At 36.6% G+C, this 14,691-nt stretch overlaps 2 long non-coding RNA genes across 2 annotated transcripts; both read right to left on the reverse strand.

The window, feature by feature from the left end:
* Positions 1-441: 441 nt before the first annotated feature.
* On the reverse strand, positions 442-3,429 carry LOC131019492 (uncharacterized). The gene is made up of 3 exons (XR_009100287.1): positions 3,124-3,429; positions 1,201-1,267; positions 442-597 (listed from the first exon to the last, which is right to left on the reverse strand). It is a non-coding gene; the product is annotated as an uncharacterized LOC131019492 (long non-coding RNA).
* Positions 3,430-10,097: 6,668 nt separating this feature from the next.
* On the reverse strand, positions 10,098-13,053 carry LOC131019493 (uncharacterized). The gene is made up of 3 exons (XR_009100288.1): positions 12,878-13,053; positions 10,956-11,022; positions 10,098-10,352 (listed from the first exon to the last, which is right to left on the reverse strand). It is a non-coding gene; the product is annotated as an uncharacterized LOC131019493 (long non-coding RNA).
* Positions 13,054-14,691: the final 1,638 nt, after the last annotated feature.

The following is a 14,691-nucleotide window of genomic DNA, read 5'->3' on the forward strand; positions in this document are numbered from 1 at the left end:
ATTTGCTTCGATTCGATTCGATTACAACAGCAATTCAGAGTTTGCCCAAATTATATAGGGATCAGGCCTAATGCTTCGGGAGCACACATGCACATGTACTTTGCCCATATTAGACCTCACGAATTAAAAACCTCATACCCAATTTCGATTTAGCCCAAACCAGGCTTAACTAGACATAAATAAATAAACAAAGGCAAAGGAACTTGTCACAGCCCGCCCTAACTAGGGATAGTTAGGCCGAGTGATCCACGACTAGGGATGGGGTTAAAGAAGAAGGGGAAGAAAAGGGGCGTCATTTATAGCCGTAAAACTTACTCAGCTTAATAAAACTCGTCATTTTTATTCATTAATACTCAATTGAGAACAGTCTATGAAAGACAGCATAAAACTTAATTAATATCACTAATCAAGTTATACATCGTATGAAACCATTCTCTTAAGACTTAAAGTATGACATAACATACTATAACATCAACAACATCTTGCAGCGGAAAGTAGCTAGACATATGTATGAAGACATATTCTAGACAGGTTAACTATTTATTAACAACCCTGGAGACTCCGCTCATTGCAGCACCATCATCACATCAGCTCAACCTGCACATTTAGAAAACATATGCAGGGCTGAGTACAAAAGCACTCAGTGGGCACGTATGCCTAGGTATAAAAATACATGCTTCAAAACTATAAATTGTCATGCCATCATAATCAGTACAGCAAGGGAGTTTTTCGCTAAAAAGGCCCAAGCTTACTAAGTTCATTTGTGATTCTTAAAGTTCGTCTGATCAGACTAAGTTCTTTTGTAATCTATCATATCTGAAACTGTGTGCCGGAGAGGTGGCCACCTCTCACGGTCACTTGACCGGCCAACCCGCTAGATGACTCACGGTCACTGGTGTACACTAGCCCTGGCAGGATAGCTATCAACTGCTCAGGACCCGAATTCGATTGCATCATTGGCAAAGCCAAAGCAGATAGATATCATACTAAAATTTAAACATTTTATGGCAAGACAATACTTGAAATAACTTTAACTCAAAGATTTTGTCATGAAATAACTTGCTCAAAGGTAGCATTAAACTCGTTTGATAGATATATAAAACTGAAATTAACAGTTAAATCATCTCATGCATTCATTCGTATAAGAGGCCTACGACACGCAGGGGATCTCTATATACGTATAGTAAAAGTAATGCCCACCTCGTTGTGTCTCTGTATCAATGAGTAACGTCACTCTCTCCCTCAAGTCGTTACTTCCCAAAAGGACCTTCATCGTTATGAAGAATTGATGAGAAGTTATAAAAGAAACCTCGATCAATAATCTAATCTCTTTTATGAAACATTAGTATCTCTAATGTTCATCTCTCTTGATTGTTAATCAATATAACAATTATTATCTCTCGTCATTACTCATTAATTATAACATCCTTATGTTATAATTAGCAGCTCTTCAATTAAAAGAAATATTTAACACATCGAAAAGTCCACTTTCTTAGCAGATCTATTCGCTCTCATCTCGTCTAATTAACCAATTAGAAGTTAAACTATCCATTAGGCATGTATTTGAGTCACGGGTCAACAAGAATTGACTATGCTCAAATCCTAATTTCACTAAAAATTTCGGCATGACCTATTCATATATAATGTCAACCACGAGATTTCAACGCGTGAATCTCACTACGTGAACTCGTCTCCCGACTCAAAACTTAACATCTTGACATCTTTTCAACGCAAACCAAACAATTCAAAATCATCAAAACTCTTTATCAGTAAACTATCATTTATACTCGACACCAATTGTTCGAGTGTCAGATACCAACATTTATGTGCGTTAATCATAACTCTCACAACTCACACCATTTAGTCATATCGTATCATCCATCAAAACAAATATAATCAAGTTGTTTTCTAGAAAGTTTTGCTGTTTTTTGTGTCATCTTTAAAAATTCATAACAACCAACTCAATCATCATAAACTCTCATACCAATTGATCTCAAAAACTTCATGAAGTGTAGTTCACTCTAAAAATGGTAGTTAACCAAAAAGGTTAAAGGTTTTTTGGAGATATTGCTCTTTTAGTGCAGGCTGTCAAAGATTGACAGTTTCTGCCAATTTTGTTTAGGCCATTAGAAACCAAGGCAAACCTTAATAAAATTCCATCAAATTTAATCATCCAAAACTAAAGGTATCCTTGAAGATTTGGTTAAAATTTCACAAGAGAAAACGTTCATATGATCTGCCAAATAAACAATGAAACTCATACACTTTTACTGTTGGACAAATATGACAGCAGAACAGGGCATTTTTGAAATAATAAACTGCTCTGTTTCAGAGGTCATAAAAATTGAAATCTTATGTTTTTTAGAAAAGTATTGAAGTCTAGTTTCGTTTAAAAAAAAACGGTGATGCAAAATCCTTCATGGATTAATAGATATAAACGTTTTTGTGAAGTCTACCAATAGTTGACAGATTCTGTCAAGGATTTTTCAAAATATCTTTAAAATAGCAAACATCATCCAAAAGACATGAAATTTTGCAGCAACGAAATACACATATCATAGATAAACATACTAAAATTTCAGAGCCATCAAGCAATGAAAACTCATCGAAACATAAGCTTGAAACTGCTGTAAAATTTTGACAGAATTCCAGTTTTAATTTCGTTCAACAATTATCATCCATAAATTGTAAATCAATTAGCATGCTCATGTGATATCGTAGAACACATATACGCAATAATATTCATTATGCAACGTCTCTAACTTCACGAATTTAAATAATCATACTCTAAAAATTTATACAATTTTCGTGCTTGGAAAAATACGAATTTAATATATATCGATTCTAGCATACCCCTAAGCACAAATATCAAGTCAAAACGATCAAACAAAAATCGAAAGACAAGCTAATATGTGAAAAACGGGGCTGCCCTCATGGGTTTCATAGCTACGGTTCGTTCCGTTCTTACTCCCTTCATTAAACATGCTCAACATCTACCCAAGAACAACATACTAAAATTTCACGACGATCCGACGTCGTTTCAAAATAAAGTCGAGAATCGACGTTTTTCGACGTCGACGAAAATCGAAAAGAAAACCATCAAAACGTAGGTAGAGATCTTACCTACTTAGATACGTGATCGAAAAGATGATCGGCGTTCATCTCGGTGCTCAAATCGGAGCTCAAAAGCTTGAGCTCAAGCTAAAAATGGTATATGCGTGAATGGTGTGTGTGTTTTAGGTGTTAGTGTGTGTGAGTTGTGTGTGGGCTGAAAATCAACGTGAGTTAAGAGTGTTTGACTGAACTTGGGCGGTTGGGGGGTGGTTTTGGTGGGGTAGGGTTAGATATTTAGTCGTTAAATATCTCGTCTCGTCTCGTCTCGTTTTAACGACTAACAACCCATACTCTTCGTTACTCGCCCTCTCAACCTCTACTCACTTTCATTACACTCGTAATTCCATATAAATATAGAAAACGCAAGCTCGTTCTCGAAATTCTGATAAACGAGCTCGGTTCGTTTATCGAGAAATCCCGGTTTACTATTCACTTGTCGTCCAAAAATAAAAACTTTCATTATTGGACTCGTATCGAAAAACTAAGAATATTTCTCGACGACGTGCACGTAAGATTTTGAAAGTCGACAAAAAGACGAAATAGCCGTATTTTACTATTCATCATCAAAAAGTCAAAAATTTCAAAAACGTCTTAACGGACTTAGATTTCACTTCCGAGTTCACCGTTCTCATTCAAATAATTATCTAGAATTATTTGAATACTCAAACTCAAATACGGATATAAAATCCCACATCATTCTCACATCATCAAAAGAACATCTCAACATTTTTAAAATACAACAACAAAACTTCATATAACTCTTCATCTCTTTACAAAGTAAATCAAACAAGGGATCTAAACCCTAATTACTCAAATTCAATCAATTAAACACGTCATCAAAAGCCCGGGTATTACATACCATCCCCCTTAAAATAAATTTCGTCCCGAAATTTGTACCTCCTGTAAATGTTTCGGGCACTTCTCTCACATCATATCATCAAGCTCTCTTTCCACTTCTTTCTAACTATAACGTCTCCACTGGACTTTAACCAGTGTAATCGATTTATTTCTCAATTGTCGAATCTTATGATTTAGCATCATCTGAGGTCTCTCTCTTCATAACTCAAGTTTGGTTCTAAGATCATTTCTTCTTAGTAAACCACATGGTTTGGGTCGGAAATATGTATCCTCTCAATTGTGACACGTGAAACACGTTATGCACATTTCCAAAGCTAGGTGGCAAAGCCAACCTATACGCTATTGGACCTATCTTTTGCAATATCTCGTAAGGACTTATAACTCTGGGTCTAAGCTGTCCTTTAACTCCAAATCTATTCATCCCCTTTGAGGGTGAAACCTTCAAGAAAACTTTGTCTCTTATCTCGAAACTTTGTCTCACATCTTATAGGTAAACTCAATTAGTGGCAACACATTCTCCCGATTTACTCCTCTATCAAGGATAGTAGTTCCTATAATATCTTCTATCGCCTGCTATGCTAACATTCATCCTTGTACCCAACTCTTTCTGTAACTCATCCAAAAACGTGATGTAATTTTTTTTTTTTTTTTCTGAGGTGATCTACACCGGTACTCAATGCAATCTTATAATCTCACGAACGTACAATTGTGATAACTTATCTGGTCCATACGCGATTAGGATCGGTATGAAATGTGCAGATTTTGTTAGTCGATCTACAATCACCCAAATTGCTGTATTTCCTCTTTGACTTTTGGGTAAAGCTGTCACAAAATCCATCGCTATGTGATCCCATTTCCACTCGGGAATCTCCAACGGTTTTAACTTCCCATAGGGTCGTTGGTGTAATGCTTTCACTTGCTGACAAGCTAAGCATCGCTCTACAAACGAAGCTATGTCTCATTTCATTCCGTCCCACAAAAATCTATTTTTTTACAACCTGATACATCTTTGTGCCTCCTGGGTGGGCGGTGTAAGGCGTGTTATGAGTCTCACTCATGATCGTATTCTTAAGTTCATCATCGCGGGGAATGCATCTTCTCCCCTCAAATAAGATAGCATTGTCTGATTTTTTTTTTTGTAACTCTTGAGATCTCCTGCTCTTATCCTTTCTCGTAACTTGTTCATTGTCTCATCTTTCCTTGTGCTTCAATCACCATTTTCCTCAAACTAGGCATCGTCGCAACAATACTTGCTATCGTCCCTGGTGGTTTTATCATCTCTATCCTCATCTTGTCAAAGTCCTTTATAAGCTCATCCTCTCTCGTGAGAATACATCCTAACTTTGACGAGACCTTTCGGCTCAATGCATCGGCTACTACATTGGCCTTGCCAGGGTGATAGTTAATGTCGCAGTTAACATCCTTTACTAATTCGAGCCATCTCATTTGCCTCATGTTAATATCCTTATGCTTGAAAAAGTATTTCAAAGTTTTGTGGTCCGTGAAAATCTCACATCTAACTCCGTAGAGATGATGTCTCCAAATTTTTTTATTTATTTTATTTTATTTTTTTTTTTTTTTGGGCATGCACAACGGCTGCAAGCTCTAAATCATGCATTGGATAATTTATCTCGTGGGATCTAAGTTGTCGTGATGCATAGACTATAACTCTTCCTTCTTGCATCAAAACACATCCTAGCCCATTCTTTGACGCATCTGTGTAGATGGTATACTCTTTATCCATTTCCGGGACTAGCAGCACTGGTGCTGTAGTCAATTTCCTTTAAGCTCTTAAAAACTCTCTTTACACTCCTCTTTCCAATTGTACTTAACTTCTTTTCTCGGTCTTGCTATCATGGAAAATCCTTTAATAAACCTCTGATAGTATCCTGCTAAACCTAAAAAGTTGCGAATCTCGTTAGGCGTAGTTGGTGATCTCCACTCATGTACAACTTGTACCTTGACGGGGTCAACTTTAATTCTTTCGGATGATACAATATGTCCTAGAAAAGTTACTTCGTTCAACCAAAACTCGCACTTGGTGAATTTGACAAAAAGCTTCTCAACTCTTAGCGTTTCCAACATCGTTCTCAAATGTTTTGGCGCTGCTGCTCATTCTTCGAATAGATGAGAATATCATCTATGAAAACTAGGATAAATTTATCCAGTTATTGATGGAACACTCGATTCATGTGATCCATGAAAACTACTGGTGCCTTCGTCAAACCGAATGGCATAACTATGAACTCATAGTGCTCATACCTCATTTGAAAAGCTGTCTTAGGTATATCATTTTGTCAAAATTTCAACTGGTGGTAATCTGATCTCAAGTCAACTTTCAAGAAAAAGCTCGCTCCTCGTAATTGATCAAACAAGTCATCTATCCTCGGCAAAGGATATTTGTTCTTGAGTGTCAATTTATTCAGCTCTCGATAATCTATGCACATTCTCAACGTGTCATCCTTCTTTTGACAAAAAGACTGGTGCTCCCCACGGGGATACACTACGTCTAATAAAACCTAACTCGAGCAATTCTTGTAGCTGAATCTTCAGCTCTTGTAGCTCCTTAGGCTCCATTCTATAGGGTGCCTTCGACACTAGTGCTGATCCAGGTTCTAGGTCGATAGTGAACTCCAACTATCTTGTTGGTGGCAATCCTGGTAAGACCTCGGGAAATACATCTCTATATTCCCTTACCACTGCTACATCCTCAAAGTTTTTTTACTTGATTCTCCTTCATCATTCAAGTAAACTAGATAAGCTTGTGCTCCTTTCTTCTTTACCAATTTCGACGCCTGAAGTGCCGAAATGATTGGAATTCTCTTCTTTCTATCAATGTCGTGAAAACATGTCTGTTCCTTCCCAGGTGGTTGGAAAGTTATCTGTCTCTTCTTACAATCAATCGGGCCAAAGTTCTCTACTAACCATTCCATCCTTAGAATAATGTCTACGTTCCACATAGGCATTAAGTGCAAGGTTCTTGCTTTCATCTTTAGTGATCCTAAATCAAGCTCTAAGCTAGAAATCATGTAAGAAACTGTAGTAGCTCTTTCTACAGGAGTGATTACTCTCAACTCGGGACTAGCTTGTTTTGGTTCGAGTTTGAAGGTAACATGCTTCAAACAATTAAAGAATGCGAGGCTCCTGTATTAAACAATATTCTAACTGGTGCATCCAATAACCTGCCCATACTACCTTAAAGTCCTGCCTTAAACCGGCACATAAAACTCAGACATCTCTTCATCAGTATCCATCTTCTGATGAGCAAATCGTGATAGCTCACAGAATTCTCGATTATACTCTACAACCGATTTCTTTCCTTGCATCAAACTTCGATAATCAGCCTCTCGCTGCTTAGTGTACTCCTCGGTACATACTTCTCAAGAGTAGTCTTCAATTGTTCTCAAGTATAGTCTACCAGTTGCTCAGGTGTTAAAATCCTCTGACGTGCCTCTCACTAGTCTTATACATCAAAAGAATCTAATAGGATAACTCAAAAGTTGTAAGGGTCCAACCCTAGAACGACATCAAAACAAATTGTTCAAGAGACTCAAATGAATGACCAGAGGGTAGAATGAAGTAACTACCAGGTCGAACAAAAATGACCTAGAGTAAGAACCCATCTGGCTTTTCAACCGAAAGTTGAAACACGTGGGTTTATAAACCCAAAACACGTCTACTGAGATTTGGATCATGCGGACTGGCCAGGTCCAACATAATCACTCCCCAGTCACACGGGATATACTATCCCGAACTTGGAAATTCTGTGTCTTCTAAACCCTCAACATACTATACATAACAAAACTTAAGTTCACACCAGCAAGCTAAAAGCTTAAACTCAGGGTCCTATGTTCTAGACTCTTATTTCGAAAGTTCAATATTTTTTTACTCTCCTCTCATGTTGCGGTGGTGGTGGCGGAGTATTATCCCGCCTATCCTTCACATCACACTCTTGATGACATCTTTGAGGCATTTTTGAAATCACAAAAGGAAAACTCAACTCGACCAACGCTCTAAGCATCCTCAAAACTCAAGTTCAATTTACTAACTCAACTTTAAGGAAACCCTCACGGTCACCTTAACATTCATCTGTAAGGCAATAAGCACTCACGAAATGCTAACAAAAAGACCACTCGAGTCCACAAAATATATCCATCAGTAGAATGCCTCTTTATAGAGGACTTACATAAAGGGGTTATATAAACCCTACGAAAACCATAGTATCTATCGTAATGTCCCTTCTAAACCGACACCATTAATAGTACTATGTCTCGGTCTGGACCTCCTACAGTAATTGCTACCAGTTAACTCATCTAGTTGCTACTTTAGCACACTAGGAACATCCATCTATTTAACATCAGTAGGGTACTATATTCGCATGCTCATCTATCATCATGTCAAAAGCTCAAGTATCAGTATCTCCTAAGTAAGTTATATACATCGCAAAGTAATTGAAAACTAATAAAAACAAGGGTGTACCGCTCATACTCTCAAGATCATCCTTAGCTCTAGCCTACATCGGCTTCTCTTCTCATTCTCATCAACTCTAGCCCTCCTCGGCTACTTCTCATCCTCATTATCGTTTATCATTTTATCATCTTTGGTAACTGATACTTAAGGATCGACTCGATATCTACTACACTCTTCTAGAGTCCCTGGTAGAAAACAAGCATCCGGTCAGTAGATCCGCATAGAAAATCTGGGTATCTGTAACAAATCCCATCTCCTGTGGGTCCAATGCTCAAGACGACATGTCCTATCATATTGAGTGGCTTTCTTCCTTGCTCAATCCTACCACTCGATTGGTAGCACGGGGACTAGGTGCACGATGCCATCCAGTCTAGTAACAACCATAAGGCTTTCATCCTTTCATAGTCTATGAACATGTGTTTGAAAATCTGCTAGGGTATCTCTGTACCACATACTGTACGCCTCGTCCTCGTATCCGATCTTTCCTGAGTTCGATCTCACAACAGTCCACTTTCGTGCAGTGCCAACAGTCCTGGCCAACCTATAAGGAGAACTTAAAGGTGACTCTAGGAACTAACTCTACTTGGCTCCAGCAACAGAAATAAACAAAACATAACTTAGCAAAACTCCTACTAAGTAGTACTGTTCTCTTAAAACTCAAGCTCAAAACATCTAAATTCTCATCTCGTCCCATCTTTACATAGTAGGTAACCTCTCTAAACAATGATATTAGATCCCTTAATCTAAATCATCGTGACTCAGTAAGACAACTCAACAATTCTCTCTCAAAGCCATCTCCAAAGACTATGGCTCATGATACCTCCTCAAGTACCATTAAGGTTGCGTGAGCAAAACTCGCGTCACAAAACAACTCAACATATCGTACAATATCTCATTGCTGCATGCTAATAACTCATCATTAATCATGCTATTATACTCAAGCTCATAACTCAAACTCATAACTCATAACTCATACCAACAAGTACTTAAAGCAATTGCTAATTCTCTCAAGCTTTAGCTCTAAGTTCTCATTTCATCCTTCTACTTAGTAGAAAATCTCTCTTAACAATGACATTAGATTCCTTCATCTAAATCATCGTGACTTATCACAACTGCTCAAACAATTCTCATCACAAAACATCTCAAATACATCACATCATAACTCATAATTATGCACCCTCAATCATATAACATCATATGATATAAACTCTCTCATGATTCATCATGTAACATCAACATATGCTCTTACAACATAATAACTCATTATTAATCATGTTGTCATCCTCAAACTCAAATTATGCATCTTCAAAGTGTAACATCATAACTCATCATATAACCTCAACATCATGCTCTTCAAAATTTAACGTCAAATAAACTTTGAAATTTTACATACCTCGTTGAGCCTGGTGTGATGGTGCGCTGAGCTCACGGTTGTTAATAACTATTAGTCTAGTGACTCATTCTAGACTAAACTCAAGACTTCTAATTCAGAGCTTTCCTTCGCTCTGATACCACTCTGTCACAGCCCGCCCTAACTAGGGATAGTTAGGCCGAGTGATCCACGACTAGGGATGGGGTTAAAGAAGAAGGGGAAGAAAAGGGGCGTCATTTATAGCCGTAAAACTTACTCAGCTTAATAAAACTCGTCATTTTTATTCATTAATACTCAATTGAGAACAGTCTATGAAAGACAGCATAAAACTTAATTAATATCATTAATCAAGTTATACATCGTATGAAACCATTCTCTTAAGACTTAAAGTATGACATAACATACTATAACATCAACAACATCTTGCAGCGGAAAGTAGCTAGACATATGTATGAAGACATATTCTAGACAGGTTAACTATTTATTAACAACCCTGGAGACTCCGCTCATTGCAGCACCATCATCACATCAGCTCAACCTGCACATTTAGAAAACATATGCAGGGCTGAGTACAAAAGCACTCAGTGGGCACGTATGCCTAGGTATAAAAATACATGCTTCAAAACTATAAATTGTCATGCCATCATAATCAGTACAGCAAGGGAGTTTTTCGCTAAAAAGGCCCAAGCTTACTAAGTTCATTTGTGATTCTTAAAGTTCGTCTGATCAGACTAAGTTCTTTTGTAATCTATCATATCTGAAACTGTGTGCCGGAGAGATGGCCACCTCTCACGGTCACTTGACCGGCCAACCCGCTAGATGACTCACGGTCACTGGTGTACACTAGCCCTGGCAGGATAGCTATCAACTGCTCAGGACCCGAATTCGATTGCATCATTGGCAAAGCCAAAGCAGATAGATATCATACTAAAATTTAAACATTTTATGGCAAGACAATACTTGAAATAACTTTAACTCAAAGATTTTGTCATGAAATAACTTGCTCAAAGGTAGCATTAAACTCGTTTGATAGATATATAAAACTAAAATTAACAGTTAAATCATCTCATGCATTCATTCGTATAAGAGGCCTACGACACGCAGGGGATCTCTATATACGTATAGTAAAAGTAATGCCCACCTCGTTGTGTCTCTGTATCAATGAGTAACGTCACTCTCTCCCTCAAGTCGTTACTTCCCAAAAGGACCTTCATCGTTATGAAGAATTGATGAGAAGTTATAAAAGAAACCTCGATCAATAATCTAATCTCTTTTATGAAACATTAGTATCTCTAATGTTCATCTCTCTTGATTGTTAATCAATATAACAATTATTATCTCTCGTCATTACTCATTAATTATAACATCCTTATGTTATAATTAGCAGCTCTTCAATTAAAAGAAATATTTAACACATCGAAAAGTCCACTTTCTTAGCAGATCTATTCGCTCTCATCTCGTCTAATTAACCAATTAGAAGTTAAACTATCCATTAGGCATGTATTTGAGTCACGGGTCAACAAGAATTGACTATGCTCAAATCCTAATTTCACTAAAAATTTCGGCATGACCTATTCATATATAATGTCAACCACGAGATTTCAACGCGTGAATCTCACTACGTGAACTCGTCTCCCGACTCAAAACTTAACATCTTGACATCTTTTCAACGCAAACCAAACAATTCAAAATCATCAAAACTCTTTATCAGTAAACTATCATTTATACTCGACACCAATTGTTCGAGTGTCAGATACCAACATTTATGTGCGTTAATCATAACTCTCACAACTCACACCATTTAGTCATATCGTATCATCCATCAAAACAAATATAATCAAGTTGTTTTCTAGAAAGTTTTGCTGTTTTTTGTGTCATCTTTAAAAATTCATAACAACCAACTCAATCATCATAAACTCTCATACCAATTGATCTCAAAAACTTCATGAAGTGTAGTTCACTCTAAAAATGGTAGTTAACCAAAAAGGTTAAAGGTTTTTTGGAGATATTGCTCTTTTAGTGCAGGCTGTCAAAGATTGACAATTTCTGCCAATTTTGTTTAGGCCATTAGAAACCAAGGCAAACCTTAATAAAATTCCATCAAATTTAATCATCCAAAACTAAAGGTATCCTTGAAGATTTGGTTAAAATTTCACAAGAGAAAACGTTCATATGATCTGCCAAATAAACAATGAAACTCATACACTTTTACTGTTGGACAAATATGACAGCAGAACAGGGCATTTTTGAAATAATAAACTGCTCTGTTTCAGAGGTCATAAAAATTGAAATCTTATGTTTTTAGAAAAGTATTGAAGTCTAGTTTCGTTAAAAAAAAAACGGTGATGCAAAATCCTTCATGAATTAATAGATATAAACGTTTTTGTGAAGTCTACCAATAGTTGACAGATTCTGTCAAGGATTTTTCAAAATATCTTTAAAATAGCAAACATCATCCAAAAGACATGAAATTTTGCAGCAACGAAATACACATATCATAGATAAACATACTAAAATTTCAGAGCCATCAAGCAATGAAAACTCATCGAAACATAAGCTTGAAACTGCTGTAAAATTTTGACAGAATTCCAGTTTTAATTTCGTTCAACAATTATCATCCATAAATTGTAAATCAATTAGCATGCTCATGTGATATCGTAGAACACATATACGCAATAATATTCATTATGCAACGTCTCTAACTTCACGAATTTAAATAATCATACTCTAAAAATTTATACAATTTTCGTGCTTGGAAAAATACGAATTTAATATATATCGATTCTAGCATACCCCTAAGCACAAATATCAAGTCAAAACGATCAAACAAAAATCGAAAGACAAGCTAATATGTGAAAAACGGGGCTGCCCTCATGGGTTTCATAGCTACGGTTCGTTCCGTTCTTACTCCCTTCATTAAACATGCTCAACATCTACCCAAGAACAACATACTAAAATTTCACGACGATCCGACGTCGTTTCAAAATAAAGTCGAGAATCGACGTTTTTCGACGTCGACGAAAATCGAAAAGAAAACCATCAAAACGTAGGTAGAGATCTTACCTACTTAGATACGTGATCGAAAAGATGATCGGCGTTCATCTCGGTGCTCAAATCGGAGCTCAAAAGCTTGAGCTCAAGCTAAAAATGGTATATGCGTGAATGGTGTGTGTGTTTTAGGTGTTAGTGTGTGTGAGTTGTGTGTGGGCTGAAAATCAACGTGAGTTAAGAGTGTTTGACTGAACTTGGGCGGTTGGGGGGGTGGTTTTGGTGGGGTAGGGTTAGATATTTAGTCGTTAAATATCTCGTCTCGTCTCGTCTCGTTTTAACGACTAACAACCCATACTCTTCGTTACTCGCCCTCTCAACCTCTACTCACTTTCATTACACTCGTAATTCCATATAAATATAGAAAACGCAAGCTCGTTCTCGAAATTCTGATAAACGAGCTCGGTTCGTTTATCGAGAAATCCCGGTTTACTATTCACTCGTCGTCCAAAAGTAAAAACTTTCATTATTGGACTCGTATCGAAAAACTAAGAATATTTCTCGACGACGTGCACGTAAGATTTTGAAAGTCGACAAAAAGACGAAATAGCCGTATTTTACTATTCATCGTCAAAAAGTCAAAAATTTCAAAAACGTCTTAACGGACTTAGATTTCACTTCCGAGTTCACCGTTCTCATTCAAATAATTATCTAGAATTATTTGAATACTCAAACTCAAATACGGATATAAAATCCTACATCATTCTCACATCATCAAAAGAACATCTCAACATTTTTAAAATACAACAACAAAACTTCATATAACTCTTCATCTCTTTACAAAGTAAATCAAACAAGGGATCTAAACCCTAATTACTCAAATTCAATCAATTAAACACGTCATCAAAAGCCCGGGTATTACAGAACTTGACTCAACCTAAAACACCTCTAGATTGACTTGCAATAGGACAAGGACACTCTAGCAATGGTAAGTTGACCCAAAGTCATCTCTCAAGGAAGATCTTAAAGGGCTTCTAATTGTATCACAAGAAAGCGGTAAAGATTGGATTGAAAGCAGTAAAATTAAACTAAAGCTTGGATTTAAAACTTAACTAGAAATTAAACTTAAGAATTAACTAGGCGAAACTCAAATACTTAAGCATAAATAAATTACTAACCCTAGGCAAAATTAAACAGTAAAGTAAATTTTGATTATTCTAATTTAACTAAAGCTTGTAAATAAAAACTTAACTTAAAATTAACTAGGCAGAAAAGAACAAAACATAAAAACTTAAGCAGAAATAAACTATTGAACCTAGGCAGAATTAAAAGCATAAAGTAAAGGCTACTAGAAATTAAATGCTACTACACTAAGAATTTAAATAACTTTAATTAAAAGCTTCTAATCTAATTTAACATAAACGAAATTGCATAATTGAAAGCAAAACATAATTCAAATAGAAACTAATAAATAAACGTAATTAATAAATACCAAAATCGTCGCGAGAAGTAAATCTGCCACTTGATTACAACTCTAAACGAAGAACTAACTAAAATTGAATTGAAAACTAACTTAGAATGAAAACTCGAAACTAAAGAGCTATGAAAAACGAGAATTAAACTAAAGATCGTTTTGATTGCCTAAGGTCGAAGCTATTCTTGGTTTGAAGGCTGAAGAATTATTTCTCATGATGAATATTAAGCCCTATATATAGACTACTGATCAACCCTAAAAGATAAACATCAAGGCAGCGTGCGCGCACAGGGGATTGCACTGGATAACGTGCTCGACAAGTCTTGGCAGCTCTGGCGAGTCATGGCAGAGCTGAAAAGTCAGCTCTGTAGAAGTAGTCAGTTCTGGAAGTCAGCTCTGTCCTGGAATCTTCAGT

The sequence above is a fragment of the Salvia miltiorrhiza genome, chromosome 4, assembly GCF_028751815.1.
Source record: "Salvia miltiorrhiza cultivar Shanhuang (shh) chromosome 4, IMPLAD_Smil_shh, whole genome shotgun sequence".
NCBI classification, from domain to species: Eukaryota; Viridiplantae; Streptophyta; class Magnoliopsida; order Lamiales; family Lamiaceae; genus Salvia; species Salvia miltiorrhiza.